This window comes from Mixophyes fleayi, chromosome 4 (assembly GCF_038048845.1).
Source record: "Mixophyes fleayi isolate aMixFle1 chromosome 4, aMixFle1.hap1, whole genome shotgun sequence".
Lineage (NCBI taxonomy): Eukaryota > Metazoa > Chordata > Amphibia > Anura > Limnodynastidae > Mixophyes > Mixophyes fleayi.
In genome coordinates, this window is record NC_134405.1 from 265,156,587 (window position 1) to 265,173,639 (window position 17,053).

Consider the following 17,053-nt stretch of genomic DNA (forward strand, 5'->3'; position numbering starts at 1 on the left):
TTACCAATAACCTCAAGGGGAAGAGGATAACAGGATTGCAGTCTACGGGACACCTGGAACTTCCAATTTGCCAAGTTCCAGGCCTCACACAACTTTTCTTGCTGGGAGGAAGAGGGAAAAGAAAGAGCTTTTGACCTCCATTTAAACAGAAAAGGCTCTACGGTCTCTGGAATGTCTAACATGACATACAGTCATTATCCTCTTTTGTGGAACTTCATCCGCAAAGGAGGAGTTCTCCATGGCTGATCAAATGAGCACCTCGCACCCTCCTCCTGGGAAGAAGAGTCATAATTTGACTCATTCCCAGCCTGAGGCACCGATATCCTCCTGTACTTACGCAAGGAAGATGGCAAAGTGAATTCCAACATCCTCTCTAAAGGGTAGGAAACGAAAACAGTCACTGTACCGAAGTCTATAGACCTCTGACTAAAGCAGGTTCCTCTGAGTCTGCCCACACGAGACCTGCAGGACCTTGGCCTGACTCCCAGAAGAGCCAGAGGGAACCTGGGAAGAACTGCCCCTGATTGAGAACGGATTCGCTGAGAAATCTCAGCCATAGAGGTGGCTAGTGACCTAGCCTAGGCAGAATCTCTCATGTCTGAATCAGGACCAAAACCCCCAGGTACACAAGGCAACCAAAACACAGACTGGTAGGCTGCACACAAAGCACCTGCACCTGGCTGTCCAGGAGGCAATTCAGCATTGCCAGGCGCCAACTCTTGGGGGGACATCGTCATAGCTATGGAAGATCTCCCCCTAGCTGCCTCAAATAGAAGAAAAACACAATAAAAGACAGAAACAACATACAATCAAGGAAAGGAAATGAGCTTGCAATACAGCCCCAGAACCCAATAACTCTGAGGGATTTACCCATTCAGAAAACAGACCTCCACAACTTGGCGGCCAGATGTCAGAACTTAGAACAAGAGTCCTGGAGCTCCAAGATGGCTGCTATTCAGGTGTCTGCAGACATGAAGCAAGAGACCACCGGGGAGGATGTGCAGGGGAAGGGCTCATCCCCAGGGACCAGTACTGGATTGGAAGTGATCCTGAAGTACCCCTCCATCAAGCCAGTATCTAGCAGGGCCTTACACTACAGAAGTAACCCCTACCTGACCCAGCTAAGAGAGAGACAGCCGTCCTCGGTGGCCAAAGGCAGCTACCTAAGTATCCCTCTTCCAGCACTGTGCTGGGAGAGGTTTATACTCCCCATCTGCTGCTCCTCCTTTACGCAGTGAGGCGATAGCTGTTCTCCTACAGCCGCTGCCTAAGAATGCCAGGTACACTTGTTGCCTAAGAATGCCAGGTACACTTGCGATGATTATGGCCGGCTTTGCTGGACGTGTCCTCAAAACACATAGAAACTGAAAACACAAAGGAAAGGGAGTGTTTTTGTTTGACCTATCTCTAGCTAAAGAAGACAGAAGCAAAGCCATATACCTTCAGGATAAACAATTCTTGATAAGAAAATTAACATTTATTTACCTGAATGAGTTAGTCCTAAACCAAGAAAACTGCTGAATGAGACCCACTAGACAAAACCTATTCATTTGAATAGGAAAGGATCTTTATATCTACTGTAAGAAAAAACACAGCAAAAGAAGTGCTAATGTGACTCCACTCAGAGGCAATTTACATTGCTACTGACTATAAAACCACTGACATCTATTTTGTTAGCAGAAATGAGATAGAAATAGGACCTTGTGCTAGATGACCTAAAGTTACCTGTAGAGAAGAGGCAAAAGCTTTACTAAAATGTCAGAAACAATGAGGTACACCTAAGGTACATTTTAGCAATCTAGCATCTAACCAAATACTGTTTGAAAATTTCCCTGGATCTACCAAATTATGCCTTAAGAAGGCAAAAAGACAACTTTCAAACTCTAGAATGTTCACTGTCAAAATCACTTTGACAAAACGATATAGTACACATTATTATTTTGGATGCCTCCACAAAATCTTCTTGAGCTAACTAGACAGCTAAAAAAAAAAAGACTGGACATTTTTATAAGCAAACTGCTTATAAAAATATTGTCCTACAACTGGGAACCAGGAAAATGAGAAAAGCACTCTGATTGGTAAATTATATATTTTTAGTGGATCAATGTCCTCTGGATATAGCCTCTGAAGATGACATATGACTATAGGTCACAAGTTGACAAGAAGATGCCTTTCTATCAACTGGTAGGCTGATAAAGTCCACAATGCAAACTGCCACAAAACGAAAGTTATTAGAATGACGTAGTCACAATTAAGGTTACCAACTGAAGAAATAGCATATGGAATTATTCTATGGTATGCAGTGAGACAAGCTGGATACACATTTTCATATACAGAAATTTCATATACAGCAAATGCTTGGATAACCATTTGCTGTATATGAAATTGAAACAGATATGCCAAATTACTATATTTAGATTGTTCAAAAGCAACAACGTATTTTTGCACTATGACTGAACTGGTACATGTCCAGATTATCTATTATACATATATTCACACATACAGAAAATGTTGAACTGCTTAGAGAAATCTTAACCAAAGACAAGAAGGAATTACTTATCGTATGAGGCAATGGAGAACAGCTGGTGTCTTTTGAGAACAGAGAATTATTGGATGCTACATTAAATGTTGAATTTGAGGTGCTTATTATAAAGGTTTCAGATGCCCTCTTCTTCCTTTTTAAGATTGAGAGTGAAATATCATCACTTGCTGGTCTTTTGACTCTCAGAGATCCTGGTGAGTTAACCAGAGAAGATACAGTTTCTGACAAATGAGATTCAGGTTTACTGGAACCATCCTGGACTAGCTTTCTGTATAAACTTTCAAAATCCTAATTTTTTTTAAAATGTCCTTTTCCAGGGCTGTGTGCTACAGGCAATGTAGAAAAGAAGTTTCTTCTGGTTAGAGTGCATGTCCTTTTAGGAACCCACTCAATGCGTTCTTTGCAATATAAAGATTTCACTTCTTCAATTTTAATTGGGTTTTTGACAGTTAAAGTCTTGTCTAAGGTTATGGTCTGATTGCTCAGGCTGCAAGTTGATTTAAAATTGTTTTCATGAGGGCTGTGTAATACAGGTGATACAGAAAAGCAGCATCCTCCTTTTTCAGTGTCTATCATTTTTAGAATTTGCTTAGTATATTCTCTGCAGGAAGACATTTTCTCACCAGTTTTCTTTTGCTGTTGGCTGGCAAATGTCTTACCTGAGCATACGGCCATATTGTCCCCATTGTACGTACAGGTCTTGTCTAGGCTCATACTATTACCCTCATTCAAAACCCACGTCTTGTCCAAGCTAAAAGTTGTATTATTCTCTTTGCTTAAAAAGGGTCTTTACTGGGCTTATACCTGTACTATTCTCATTAAGCATGAAAGGCTTATTTAAGCTAACAGTCCTATTATTCACATTGTCAACTAAGGACTTCCCAGGATTTAAAATCCTATTACCTTTGCTGTTACATATGAATGTTTTATCTATAGCAGGAGAAGCTGTATGCAAGGGTAGAGAGCTTTGTAACAAAGTTGGCTTTGAAAATAAACATGGTTTGTCAATTTCCCTACACTTTAAAAAAACGGATTTGTTTGAATCATTATTCTGCCAAAAAGTGCTGTCATATGCCTGAGAATTAGTTATAGTTGCTTCTTTGCTAGGTGCAGGGCATAGCATAGACTTTGAAGACACAGACCTGGAAAACGTTCCTTTTCTCATTTTTATGCCCAATATCTTTTTATTTTTATACCAAGTATGACGTCTATAGTATCTGACAATATTGTCAGCTGCCTGTTTTTTCCAAGCCAGATTCCACAGCATGCTGAGGCACTCTAACATGTTTGGATAAACATCAGCAAGACTTTTATTCTGCGGGTCAGAAAAAATGATTTCTTCGAGATGTAAAGGAGCAATGCTATCCACATGACAGACATTTTTGGTAAACTCCCCAGAATCTTTAAGAGCGCAATGCTTATTGGATTTGGGTGAGGTTTCTAAGAAAGATGAAACAAGAAAGGTCTTGTTATCAATACTGGAGTCAACGTAACTCTTAAGTCCTTTGCTGTCTGGAAGTGAAAAACAAACAAACAAAAAAAATGATAACATTAAAAATAACTAATATAAATAGTATGTGGCATTCTTATACAACTCTGATTCAAATACGGGGCATATTCAATGAAGACAGCACATTGCGACTACACATTTAAAGTGTCAACATTTTCAACACCTGCAACACTGCGGATTTCCCTTTGCAACTTCCCTTGCGAACTGAAATCCACAGTGCTGTGGTAACATGTTGACACGAGCCGCAATGTGCCGGCTTAAATGAATATGCCCCATGAATTGTTAACTTAAAACATTAAGAAAATACTACACATGCATATATTAATAGGTTTAAAATGTAAAACAATCAATCGTTCACGGAAAAATAATCTATAAAATGGTTTTATTTCTCTTCCTCCTCCACATTCCTCTGTGAATTATAAACAATAAACCAGTTCAACTGCCATTAACAAGCGATAAAAGTCACTTCAGAGTTAAAAAACCACCGGACAGCAAGAGATGTGGGGCTGGTCGATAAGTGGTTAAAGAAAGAAACATTGACAGGATTGAGCTATATAGTGATGACTGACTGATATTGGACGGTAAAAAAACAATCGAGTGGAAAAGGTACAGACCAAAGTGATCCAATGATATCTTAAGTAGTGAGGGTGATCAGATTTGATGAAAACAGTAAGGAACCTAAATGAATGGAATACTTGCAGTAACTACTGGTTGAGGTTTAGGGAAAGGAATAATTTTGGTTCAAATGTTTGAAAAATAAATAAATAAAATCAACACAGTTAGGAACAGTGGAAATATGTGTGGCTGTTAAAAGAATAGCATACATCAGTATGGTGAGTGGCATATGGAGAGAGCTAAACAAAGACCAATGTGAGCTAAATATTGTAGTTTGAGGAAGAGATAAGCCAGTAGTAAGGAGGAATATGCAGTAAAACAGATGCAAGGTTATACCCGATTTATTAACAGTGAGTACAAATGATTGGATTGAAAAATAAGATTTTTACTCACCGTAAAATCCATTTCTCTGACTCCATTGGGGGACACTGCGAGAAATTGGGGTATAGTAGTGTGTCCAGGAGTCTTTGTCACTTTATGTACTAGTAGAACTTTGTTCTCCTCCCCTACTATGCCCCTCCTCTCCTGTGGATTCCTCAGTTTTGACTAACCAAGCGTGCGAGGAAAGGAGGTGACACCACCTGGAAGGTCTTAAGTTATAGAAACCTATGACAATACTTTTCACACACAGAACTATATACAGAGCAAGGGAGGGTGCGCAGTGTCCCCCAATGGAGTCAGAGAAATGGATTTTACGGTGAGTAAAAATCTTAATTTCTCTTTCCTGCCATTGGGGGACACTGTGAGACATTGGGGATATACCAAAGCTTCCTCAAGGGAGGGATTGCTCTGGACCAGCTGCGCGTATAACCCTACGGCCAAAGCTTGCATTGGCCGATGCAAAGCCTTGTAATCTGTTAAACTTGGTGAAGGTGTGGACGGAAGACCATGTCGCCACTCTACACAGCAGCTCCGCCGACACCCCGTGTCTGGCTGCCCAAGAGGCGCCTACTGCTCTGGTCGAATGTGCCTTTAACTTTTTAGGGACGGGCTGCAAGGCTAAAATGTAGGCCTCCCAAATTGTGGAAGTAATCCAGCAGGCAATTGATTGCTTTGAGGCTGGCCACCCCCTCTTCTGGGCTTCATAGAGAAAAAATAGATCTCTGGTCTTCCTAAGTGGGGCCGTGCAATCTATATAGCACTGAAGTGCCCGGAATACGTCCAGTAATTGTAAAGCCTCTTCCTGGGAGTCTCTGTTGGATCAGAACACCAGAACAACAATCTCTTGATTTAGGTGGAATCTGGATACTACCTTTGGGCTGAAAGAGGGCTTTGTGCGAAGTACCGCCCTGTCGGTGTGGAAGATGAGGAAAGGGGGGTCACAGCGAAGCGCCCCTAGTTCCGAGACTCTATGAGCTGACGCTAGAGCCAAGAGGAATGCTGTCTTCCAAGTAAGGTGCCTTAAGGCTGCCGAATGTAAAGGTTCGAATGGGGGTTTTGTGAGGGCCCCAAGGACCAGATTGAGGTCCCAGGACTCTACTGGGTGACAGAATAAGGGTTGAATATGTAAAACCCCCTGTAGAAATGTCTTATTGTCTGTGTAATCTGCTATCGTTCTTTGGAAGTACACGGAAAGAGCAGATACCTGTACCTTGAGCGACCCTAGGCGGAGTCCCTTTACTAGGCCATCCTGTAAGAAGTCTAGTAAGCGGGGCAGGTTAAATCTGGAAGTGTGGAGTCCCTTAGACTCGCACCACAGGATATATGTCTTACAAACCCTGTAGTATATAGAAGATGATGAAGGTTTTCTGGCCCTGATCATGGTTGCCATTACCTGCTGTAAGAACCCCCTCACCTTGAGTATTAGAGTCTCAGTAGCCACGCCGTCAAAGCTAGCCGATCCAAACCTTGGTAGAGGAAAGGCCCCTGAATTAGTAGATCTGTTCGCATGGGAAGGCTGAACGGAGGGGCTGCTGCCAGCCCCAGAAGGTCTGAGAACCACGCTCAGCGTGGCCAATACGGGGCTATTAGGATAGCGGGGACTCGCTCTCTTTTTAACTTCTTTAGAACCCGAGCCAGAATGGGGATCGGGGGAAATACGTACACCATCCGAAACTTCCATGGGGTAGTCATGACATCTGTGAACTCCGCTCCTGGGTCTCGCGTCTTTGACCCGTACCGCGTGACCCGATGGTTCAGTCTGGATGCCATCAGGTCGATCTCTGGTTTGCCCCAGCGATCCACCAGAAGTGAGTATACCTGCCTGTTTAGGGCCCATTCCCCTGGGTGGAGGGTCTGCCTGCTGAGGAAGTCGGCCTCCCAATTCTGTACCCCTGGTATGAAGATGGCTGAAATCTTGGGAACATGAAGTTCTGCCCATGTCATTATCCGCTCCGCTTCTCGCATGGCCGCTGTGCTGCGAGTGCCGCCCTGGTGATTTATGTAGGCTACCGTGTTGGCATTGTCTGATTGTATCTGTAGGGGCTTTCCTGTTAGGAATTTCTGGGCTCCTGTCAGTGTATTGTATACTGCACTGAGCTCCAGAATGTTTATCGGTAGCCTGGTCTCCGGAGGGTACCAGCGACCCTGCAGTCTCAGGTGTCCTGTTACGCTGGCCCCAACCTGACAGACTTACGTCCGTTGTGACGAGGGTCCAAGACCAGGTCTGTAGCGATTGGCCCTTTTCCAGGTTGGTCCTGGATGTCCACCAGGCAAGGGATAGTATTATGCGTGTGGACAGATGAATGATCTGCCTCTCTAAATTGCTCTGAGATCCCGTTCACTTGTGCAGGATCTCTGTCTGAAGAGGACGGGAGTGAAATTGCGTGAATGGGACTGCTTCGAATACCGACACCATTGTCCCCAGAAGCTTCATGCAACTGAGGATTCTGGCTTTCCTGCGCAGAGCTAAGGCTTTGTCCTGTGGAAGATATGTGTTCTCTGGGTCCGAGTGTCGAATATTAGGCCCAGAAAACGCATCTGTTGCGCTGGCACTAGCGACGACTTTGGTATGTTCAATGCCCAACCGTGACTCTAAAGGAATAGCATTGTGGTCTCTATTTGCTGTGATAGGATGGCTGCTGACGGGGCCTTCAAGAGGAGGTCGTCGAGATAGGGAATTATTGTTATTCCCCTCTGGCGCAAGAGTCCCGCCATGGTCGCCATGATCTTGGTAAATACCCTGGGTGCCGTTGCTAGGCTGAAGGGGAGGGCTCTGAACTGAAAATGTGCCTTTCTTATGGCAAAGCGTAGTAGGCACTGGTGTCCCTTCCATATAGGGACATGCAAGTAGGCATCCTTGATATCTATGGATGCTAGGTATTCCCTTTGTTCTATACTTGCTATTAATGAACGCAAGGATTCCATACGAAACTTCTGAATCTTTAGTTGCTTGTTTAGCAACTAGAGATTTAGAATGGGCCTGAATGTAGCATCTGGCTTTGGCACGAAGAAAAGGTTTGAGTAAAACCATCGACCCCTCTCCAGGGAAGGAACGTGTACTATAACCTGTGCTGCCAGCATTCTCTGAACGGCCTCTTAAAGCGCTTTCCGGGGAGGGGGGTGACGAAGAATCTTTGTCTGGGGGACTGTGCTAGGTCTATGACGTAGCCTCTGGACACTATTCCTCGAATCCAAAGATCCGCTGTGGATGCCCACCACTGATCTCTGAAACAAAGGAGTCGTGCCCCTACCTCTGTATCCACCAGAGGAGCCCTGTCAAGCAGAGTTTTTGTCCGCTGGGCGCGAGGTTCCTCTCCTAGAGGCGCCCCTGCCCCCTCTGCCTCTGTTAAATGTTCCTCTAGGGGCTGTGAAATGGCCTCTTGGTGGGGGCCCTCCGCCACAGGCAAAGTTTCGAAAGGACCGAAATCTACCCTGCCGTGGTCTATTTTTTACCGTCGGAAGGGCTGTGCTCTTTCCCCCAGTGGTTTCGTGAATAACTCTCTCGAGCTCTGAGCCGAAGAGCGTTACGCCGTCGAAGGGTAACTTCTCTAATGCTCTCTTGGAATCGGCATCTGCAGCCCATGAGTGTAGCCATAGGCTACGGCGAGCTGCTACAACCAGTGCCGAGGATCTGGCATTAACAGATAGAGTCTTTGATTGCATTCGCTACGTATTCAGACGTCTCCAGTACATGCTCTGCTAACGTTAAGAGCTCCGTACAAGGAGTATTCTCCTTTAGGCCCCTAATTAATTCCTCAGTCCATAGCTGAGTGGCCTTGACAGCCCAAGCTCCTGCCATATTTGGTCTAAACACACTGGCAATTGCAGTGTATGCTGAACGGAGTGCCAAGTCGCACTTCTTATGAGTGTGATCTCTAAGGGCTATCCGTTCTTGAATGAGAATGGCTGAGGATGATGCTAGACGCGCTACTGGCGTGTCTACCCTAGGTAAGGATTCCCATTTTACCGCGTTCTCTGGTAGCAAGGGGTAAAGCGCCTTAAATCTGGCCAGCATCATAAACTGTTTATTGGGTCTTTGCCAAGCCTCAGCTATAATCTGCAACATTTCCGGTGAATGTGGGAACGCTGCTAACTGTGCCTTAGACCTTTTGAAAAGGGAAACCCCTGTGGGTGCCGAGGGTTCAGGATCAGCAAAACCCAAGGTGTGTCTGATACCTAAAATGAGACTATCCACACTATGTGCAGAGGCTGTATCATAGTCCTGATGGGGCTCCCCGTCTGGGTCTAAATCTAGCTCCCCTTCCTCTGCTGAGGAAAGGTCTGACTCCTGATCCTGGTCTTGAACCATATCAGAGATAATCCTCTTGCCCCTGTGTGTAGTAGATAATAATCTACCCTCCCTGTGGGCTGTCTTTGGCTGGGTGGTCGTGTTCTCGTCAGCCTGACTGTGTATGAGGGTGAGTGGAATAGAGCTTTCACGTACCTCTGCTACCCGCAGCATGGCGTTAGCTAACCTTTCCAGTTGTTGAGAAGGATCGTAGCCAGAGTGGCTCCTCCACTGCTGTAGGCACCTCCTGGGTTGAAATGTTGTGTGCCCGGGCGTCAGTAGTACAGGCTGCACAGAGGGCGTCTCGATATGACTGTCCAACAGAAAGCTTTGTCTTACATTTGGCACAGGCAAAATACAACACAGAAGCTACAGAGTGTCCCTTGCTTTTTGCTGTCCCCTTCTCAGCCAGTCTTTCTATAAGTAACTCAATCTAACAGAATCTGTATTAAAGAGATTTAGACAACTGATGGCTGTATAGCTAGGAATCTACTGAGTCTCTATACTAGGTAGTCCTATAACCTTAAAGCACCCCTCCTGTACCTTATGTACTACAGTGCTGTTTGTGAAAGGGATACTAAAACAGAGAAATCTCACTCCCATAAAAACAACCCCCTCCACCTGAATCCTTAATTGGCAAAAGCTTGTAACGATACCAGCCAGTATAGAACTGTCACAGAGGAGAGGCAGAGAAGGAGATTCGGGCAGCGCTGATCGCGGTGGTCTCTCTGTTTCCCCACATGTAGACTGTATCCTACTTGTGGCAGGAAATTAATAGGAGGAAGGAAGTGCGCTCTGAACTCCTCCTCTTCCTTCTTGGCTGCTGCCCCCTTCCTGTGTCTTGTGCAATGGTTGCGACTAAAGCCCCTTCAGCGTAGGTACCTGGTACCTACACTGCATGGGAAATAGCACACTCAGTGTGAGCCAGCTAAATCCCCTTCACCGAAGGTACCTTTTGGCCCCCTGCTGGCCGGGTCATGAACTCGAAGGGGATTTAGCCAGCTCAGTGTGAGCCAGCTAAATCCCCTTCACCGAAGGTACCTTTTGGCCTCCTGCTGGCCAGGTCATGAATTGGAAGGGGATTTAGCCAGCTCAGTGTGAGCCAGCTAAATCCCCTTCACCGAAGGTACCTTTTGGCCCCCTGCTGGCCAGGTCATGAATTGGAAGGGGATTTAGCCAGCTCACAGTGAAGTGTCTAAATCCCCTTCAGTGTAGGTACCTGGTACAATGACTGTATGGGAAATAGGATTTAGCCAGCTCTTAGCCACACTTATACTGTCTTATATTACTGAGGTTGTTTTTGGTGATGGTAGTATCAGTACTAAATAACAAGAAAATGGATAGTATAATATGTGCATTTTGTCTTGAATTTGTTTCCAGGTCACCTAAAAAAATAATAATATTTATTTAGCCATTTATTTTTTAAAGATAAAATGTACTTATTGGGCCAACCTTTTAAGAGTTAATTTCTCTTGTGGTTACTCATAAATGATCCATATTGATCTGTAGATATCTAAAAACAAGATCATTTTAGAGTGAGAAATAGAGAAACTGAAGATACAGGGTCATAAATTGGAAGCAACAGCAAGAAATGCAAACTGAAAGGTCAACTCAAAGTAAAGGATAATGTGTAGATATTAGCCCATGAGAAAAGTTATTTGCAATTATTATTTTATGCTAGAACCTTAATGCACAGTAGCATGCATTAGATATATATAAAGAGCTCCCTCTCCCTCTCTATTCACAGAACTTGTTTTCATTAGCAGAAAATTATAGTTACCAGTTCATTTCTATGGTGTTACTTAGTATTCTCTGGGGCAGGGCCATCTTTTCCATTGGGCACCATGGGCAGGTGCCCGGGGGCCCCATAGGCAAGTCTCTTAATAAGAATAAATAATCCTGCAAAAAAAAATCCTGCTAAAGAAAAACTTCAAGGGTCACTGAGCGAGTACATTTAAAAAAAGCAGTGCATCGAGGCCCCTAATGTTGTTAAGATGGCCCTGCTCTGGGGAATATTCAATTCAGTCTGGAGCATGTAGATTTGCTTACAGAAATTGACTATTATACTTGTAGTGGATAATTTAGGTTATGTTTTAATCATACTTGCCCACTCTCCCGTATTGTCCGGGAGACTCCCTAATTCTGCATAGATCTCCCGCAGTACCTGGTTGGTTTTCCCGCATCCTGCCACTTCCCAGTGAAGTGGTCAGGATGGGGTCCTCCATGACGTGAGTCACAGCAAGCTGCGTAATGTAGGCTTTGCCACCTGGGTCATATTAACACGGATGCATAAATGTATAGTTAAGGGAGGTACTTAAATTACACGATCCCCTGCCCCCTCCAAGAAATGTTCAGATTTTAGTGTTAATACCCATGGTGTATATTTTACTCAAGGGGTACTTATGTGGCATTATCACAGTAAAATCTTATATATATAAATCATTGGTCTGCTTGTCTGTCCAGTTATGCATTCAGACACCCCTGCACCGATTGGGATGAAACCAACGCGAGATGGTCCAGTTGAATCCTGTCCAGGTTTTAGGGAGATTAGGGTCCCAGTAGAACCTCCCGTTGGTGTACGCTGGGCAGAACTTTGACCTGGCGAGCCTGTCCTGGTCCTTCCACTAGATGGATTTCAATGACATTAAATCTAAAAACAAAAATGACACTGGGCAGCCACCTAATGGGTGTGTTGGAAGACCTGCTAAGCTTCTTATTATTTTGAAAAGGTTGACAGTTACATCCAACTCATTGATAACTTAATAGCTTGAAGATTTAAACCCAGGCAACGGCAGGTACTTCAGCTAGTAATTAATAAAACAGGATCTTTATTCTTAAGATTATTTGCATAATTGCCTTTTTTTCAATGCCACAGCTTTTGTCTCTCAGCACTTATTGTGGCGGGTACAGCGTGCACTGAAAATTAGAGTGCAATACATTTGTGCACGTCAAATTTAGATTCACACACACCTAACTTAAAATTACCTGGACTGAATAAAGATGTAGTTAGTGGCACACTATACACTTAAACACCTGTGTGATTACGATGGATCAGTTGCAAATTGCACTACAAGTTACTTCTTGCTGCTATAGGTGGAAAATTAAGTTGATTATGCGGCGACCCTTCTTATAATCAGATGTGGTGTAATAGACTTCGTGCTAGATGCATCTTTTTAAAAAAAATTGGACATATTCTAATATAACAACTGTGAATATGTAATAATTGTCAGGCTAAAAGTAATTAGGTAATTAGGTTAGTAAGTAGGCATTCAATAAAAAAATCCTAATATGTGGAAGATGGTTCTCATAATATATTGGTAAATTATGTCATTACTTTTTTTCCAAAAGATAATTAAGAGAATAGATAGTATATTATTTGTTTTACAATCCTTGGTTCAGCAGGTATACTTTATGCATTTATCTAATATTTTGACATGCTTGTCACGAGGAAAGCGTGAAGGTCTCTTCCACATGGGTCACATATAGACATGTAAAAAATATCTAACATAAAGGGGTAGAGGGGTTTGGGTCAAAACTTATCTTCCAGGTCTGGTGGCTTGTAAACAAAAGAAAATGTGCTACATATACAGCAGTGTGTATGTCCAAGTTGTGGCCAGTGTTCCTACGTGTGTAAGTTACTGTACATTATGAATTATTGTGCACCATTTTCACAGAGAGGCTTATGGCATGGTATCAGCACTAAATAGGTTTTTGAAATAATTAGATCACAAACAGTGCAAGACAATGGGGTATATTTACTAAACTGCAGGTTTGATGTCTATAGCAACCAATCAGATTCTAGTTATTATTTATTTAGTGCATTCTACAAAATGACAGCTAGAAAATGATTGGTTGCTATAGACAACATCTCCACTCTTACAAAGCCGCAGTTTAATAAATATACCCCCATGAGTGTGCTGGTCCGGCCGGCTGCCTGGATCAGTCACCCCCTCCTGGGTCCTCCATTGCTGGGGGAGAACCTTGGTCGGCAAAGCAATTACAGGTAAAGTACAGACTTAATATACTAAACATTGAGATGTTTTTGAGAAAGTTAAGCAAGCAAAGCAACAATAAAGATGTAGTAATTTTAATGGTGAAATAATTAACTAGTTTATTACAACCTTACCTCTGAAATATACAAAAAAAGCTGCTTTCAGTATGTTTTGTTTACATCACATTATGTACTTCTTACTAAGTATTCAAATATACAGTATATTACAACATTCAGCTGTCTGTAATATGTAACAGCACACACAAATGTCTGATAACGTCCATTTACAATATCAGGTAATATATCCCACTTGCTGGTCCTCATCGTAACAAGCTACAACATAACTATCACTCTTCGCGGTAATTTCATCAGGCATTATCAGGTGGATAATAAGATGAAGTTCGAGAGTAGAAATAAAATAATAAACTGTCTCTATTAGGTTTCTTGCTTTCTCCTTCGTTAATATCGCTTGATGGACGGACACTTTAAAATGGGAATCCCATAACAGTCCGCTCCAGAACGTGTCCTTTTACCCTCTGGGAGTCACAAGCACTATTTGAACTCTTCCTTAAACAGATGAGTTTTCAGCAGGATCCTGCAGTTGGAGACGATACTTGACAGACAGATATTCTGTTGAACATTTCCACGGGCAGCATTCAAGAAGGGTCATAGTCCTGAGAGCGGAGGTAACCTGGGAGAAGCAAATAAAAAAAGCGTCAGCGTAAGCAGAGGGTTGGTATGTACAGAGATTGTGATAATAGATATAAGTGGAAATGGATAGGACAGCACTAAATACTTTTGTAGTGACAAGATGATTTCAGTAAGACAACAGTAATTAATGACGGAGAGTATAGAGGTTATTTCTGCAGCGACTATTTGAATGGATTGTAGGAGACAAAGATATCATTACAGTAGTCTGGACAGTATGTAACAAAAATTGCTTTGTAGTATAAGAAAAAATGTTTTATTTCTGAAAGAGTAATCAGGGAAATAAAACACAGAATAAATAATAGGATTTTTATATATAGTCCCCTGGGAGACACTGCATGACTGGTCCCTACACTATACCCCAATGTTTCCCAGACACTTTAAGACATCCTAGAAGTTCACCGTAGCTCTACCCCCTCTATACTACTCTCCCTATAGGCCTTCAATTTATGTTTAACCCTGAAGAGGAGTAGACAGGCTCAAACATTAGCGATCATGGGTGGGCAGAACACCATCATGGCAATTTCTTATCAGCAGACTTGGCGACTGGGCACCTAGCAGACAAGAGGAAAAAACAGGAGAGAAACCTGGGCCCCTTAGCTTTTGGTACATTAACAGGTAGAAAAGCACTTTTTCCTCCTGTCACCCAACTAATAATATTGTCGAGCTACGGCCCAAACAGGACACCCACAGAAAACGCAAGTGACTCAAGAGTCTTCTTAGACTGCCTGCGAACCCCAGTACCGACTTTGGCCGGGTCCTGTGGAGGAATCCAGCATTGTGAGTGGGAGCATTAGAGTAAACACCACCTCGTTACCTCCATTCTTACGCTCAGAGCGTTAGACAATCATCCAAGCTGTGACATTAAAGTCGTAGACTTTGGAGACCACCCCAGTAATAAAATTCTAAACTAAAGGCCTAACAGGAGAGTGGTATACAGCAGGAGTAGTGTCAGTGAACTTCCAGAATGTCTTATATTGCCCTTTCGCCTGGTCCCTACCGTATCCTCCAATGATTCCTGGTGTCCCGCAATGAATGCCTGAAAAATAGCCAAATTTAAAAGTTATGGATAAGTGAGAAAGCTGAAGTATGCCACCTAAAAAAGTGTGTAGAAAACTGGATGTATTGTTATTTTTGTGAGATAATTGAGAAAAGTCTTTTATGTAGTGTTGTGACAGAAGCAATTATACTCATGGCCTGTAATGAAAATATCATCTGAGTAAAATGTGGTTTTGTTTATTAAAGATTACTGCATCTAGTCACAACATCTATGGCAATAACGGTCTCTGTATTATTATCTCACTTGCCGGTAAGGCTCTACTCCTCTTTTGTTTCATTCTGAAGTAAGAGGTGTCAGGATTGAGGCAGCGGGGCCTGCGAGGAAAAATCTGGTGGGCGGCAGTGAGACACGATTGTGGGCAGCGGGCCTGTGAGGGAAAAGAAAATGAGCACCTGTCATGGGGAATAGCAGATAAAAGATGGTGAGTGTTGTCAGGGTATTGTTGGTTGAGAAGGGGCTGTGTGGGAAGAGGCTTCTCCCTCACATGCCCCTTCTGCCCACATGCTTTACTCACACATCCCCCCCTTCTGTGCCCTGCAGCTTCCATCACACATGCCCCCCTATGCCAAGAGAGAGAGACATACACTACCATGTGACCCCTATGTCAAACAGCTTCCACCACACATGCCCCCTGTGCCAGCCCTGCTTCCACCACACATGCCCCCTGTGCCAGTCCTGCATCCACCACACATGCCCTCTGTGCCAGCCCTGCTTCCACCACACATGCCCGCTGTGCCAGCCCTGCATCCACCACACATGCCCCCTGTGCCAGCCCGGCATCCACCACACATGCCCCCTGTGCAGCCCTGCATCCACCACACATGCCCCCTGTGCCAGCCCGGCATCCACCACACATGCCCCCTGTGCAGCCCTGCATCCACCACACATGCCCCCTGTGCCAGCCCTGCATCCACCACACATGTCCCCTGTGCCAGCCCTGCATCCACCACACATGTCCCCTGTGCCAGCCCTGCATCCACCACACATGCCCCCTGTGCCAGCCCTGCATCCACCACACATGCCCCCTGTGCCAGCCCTGCATCCACCACACATGCCCCCTGTGCCAGCCCTGCATCCACCACACACACTAGCTTCCCTTCTACTTACCTTTTTGTACAGGATAGCAGCCAAGATCTGAAAGAAACGATGGCGCTCCTGCACGGATAATACAGCCTTTCAGCAGCCCGCCTAACACTTTGTACTATGTGACCGCTGCGATCACATGACCCTGTGACGTCATATTGACATGCCAGGGTACCTAAGCCGAAGGGGATTTAGCCGCTACCCTTGTGCAATGGTGCCTCCTGTAATATGGCTACCTTGCTTGTTCAGCGCACGCTGTTATAATCTTGCCCAAGTGCGTGCGCTGTGTATTGGAGCTCTTCTCACCTCCTAAGGAGTGTGAGCACTGCTTTCAGTCCCCCTGTCTTGCTCGTTGCCGAGGGGACTGAGCGGGGACTTGTCGGCATGAATAGCGATCAGGGAGGAGAGGCTGATCTAGCTTCACTCTCCTGACCGCTCACGGGTGCTTGGGCTGCGGGCACTGTTTGTCTATATCAGTCCCGATCTCCACAATCTGCCCCCCTCTTGGTAAATTGTGGCTTTCTCTCCCAATTGCCCCCTGTAAGCTCGTTTCTAGGGGAATGCCGACAGAGGTGACCAGTAAGTGAGCTCTAGCTGCTTCTTACCTCATGCGGGACCCGGAGTGAGCAGAGCCAAGTCTTGTTCACTCACCTGGGTCTTGGGTTCGAGTCCCACGATGCACCTATAGGAGAATAAAAATAAAACCGTGAATAACCTAATACTAACTGGGTATAGGCAGGAGCCCATACCCTAGTGACCTTTGCTCCTAGTCACTTTAAAGAAACTGAAGAATCCACAGGAGAGGAGGGGCATAGTAGGGGAAGTGCCAGCTAGCAGTGTCTTCAGGTTCAGTACCTGTCACCATGACGCTGTCT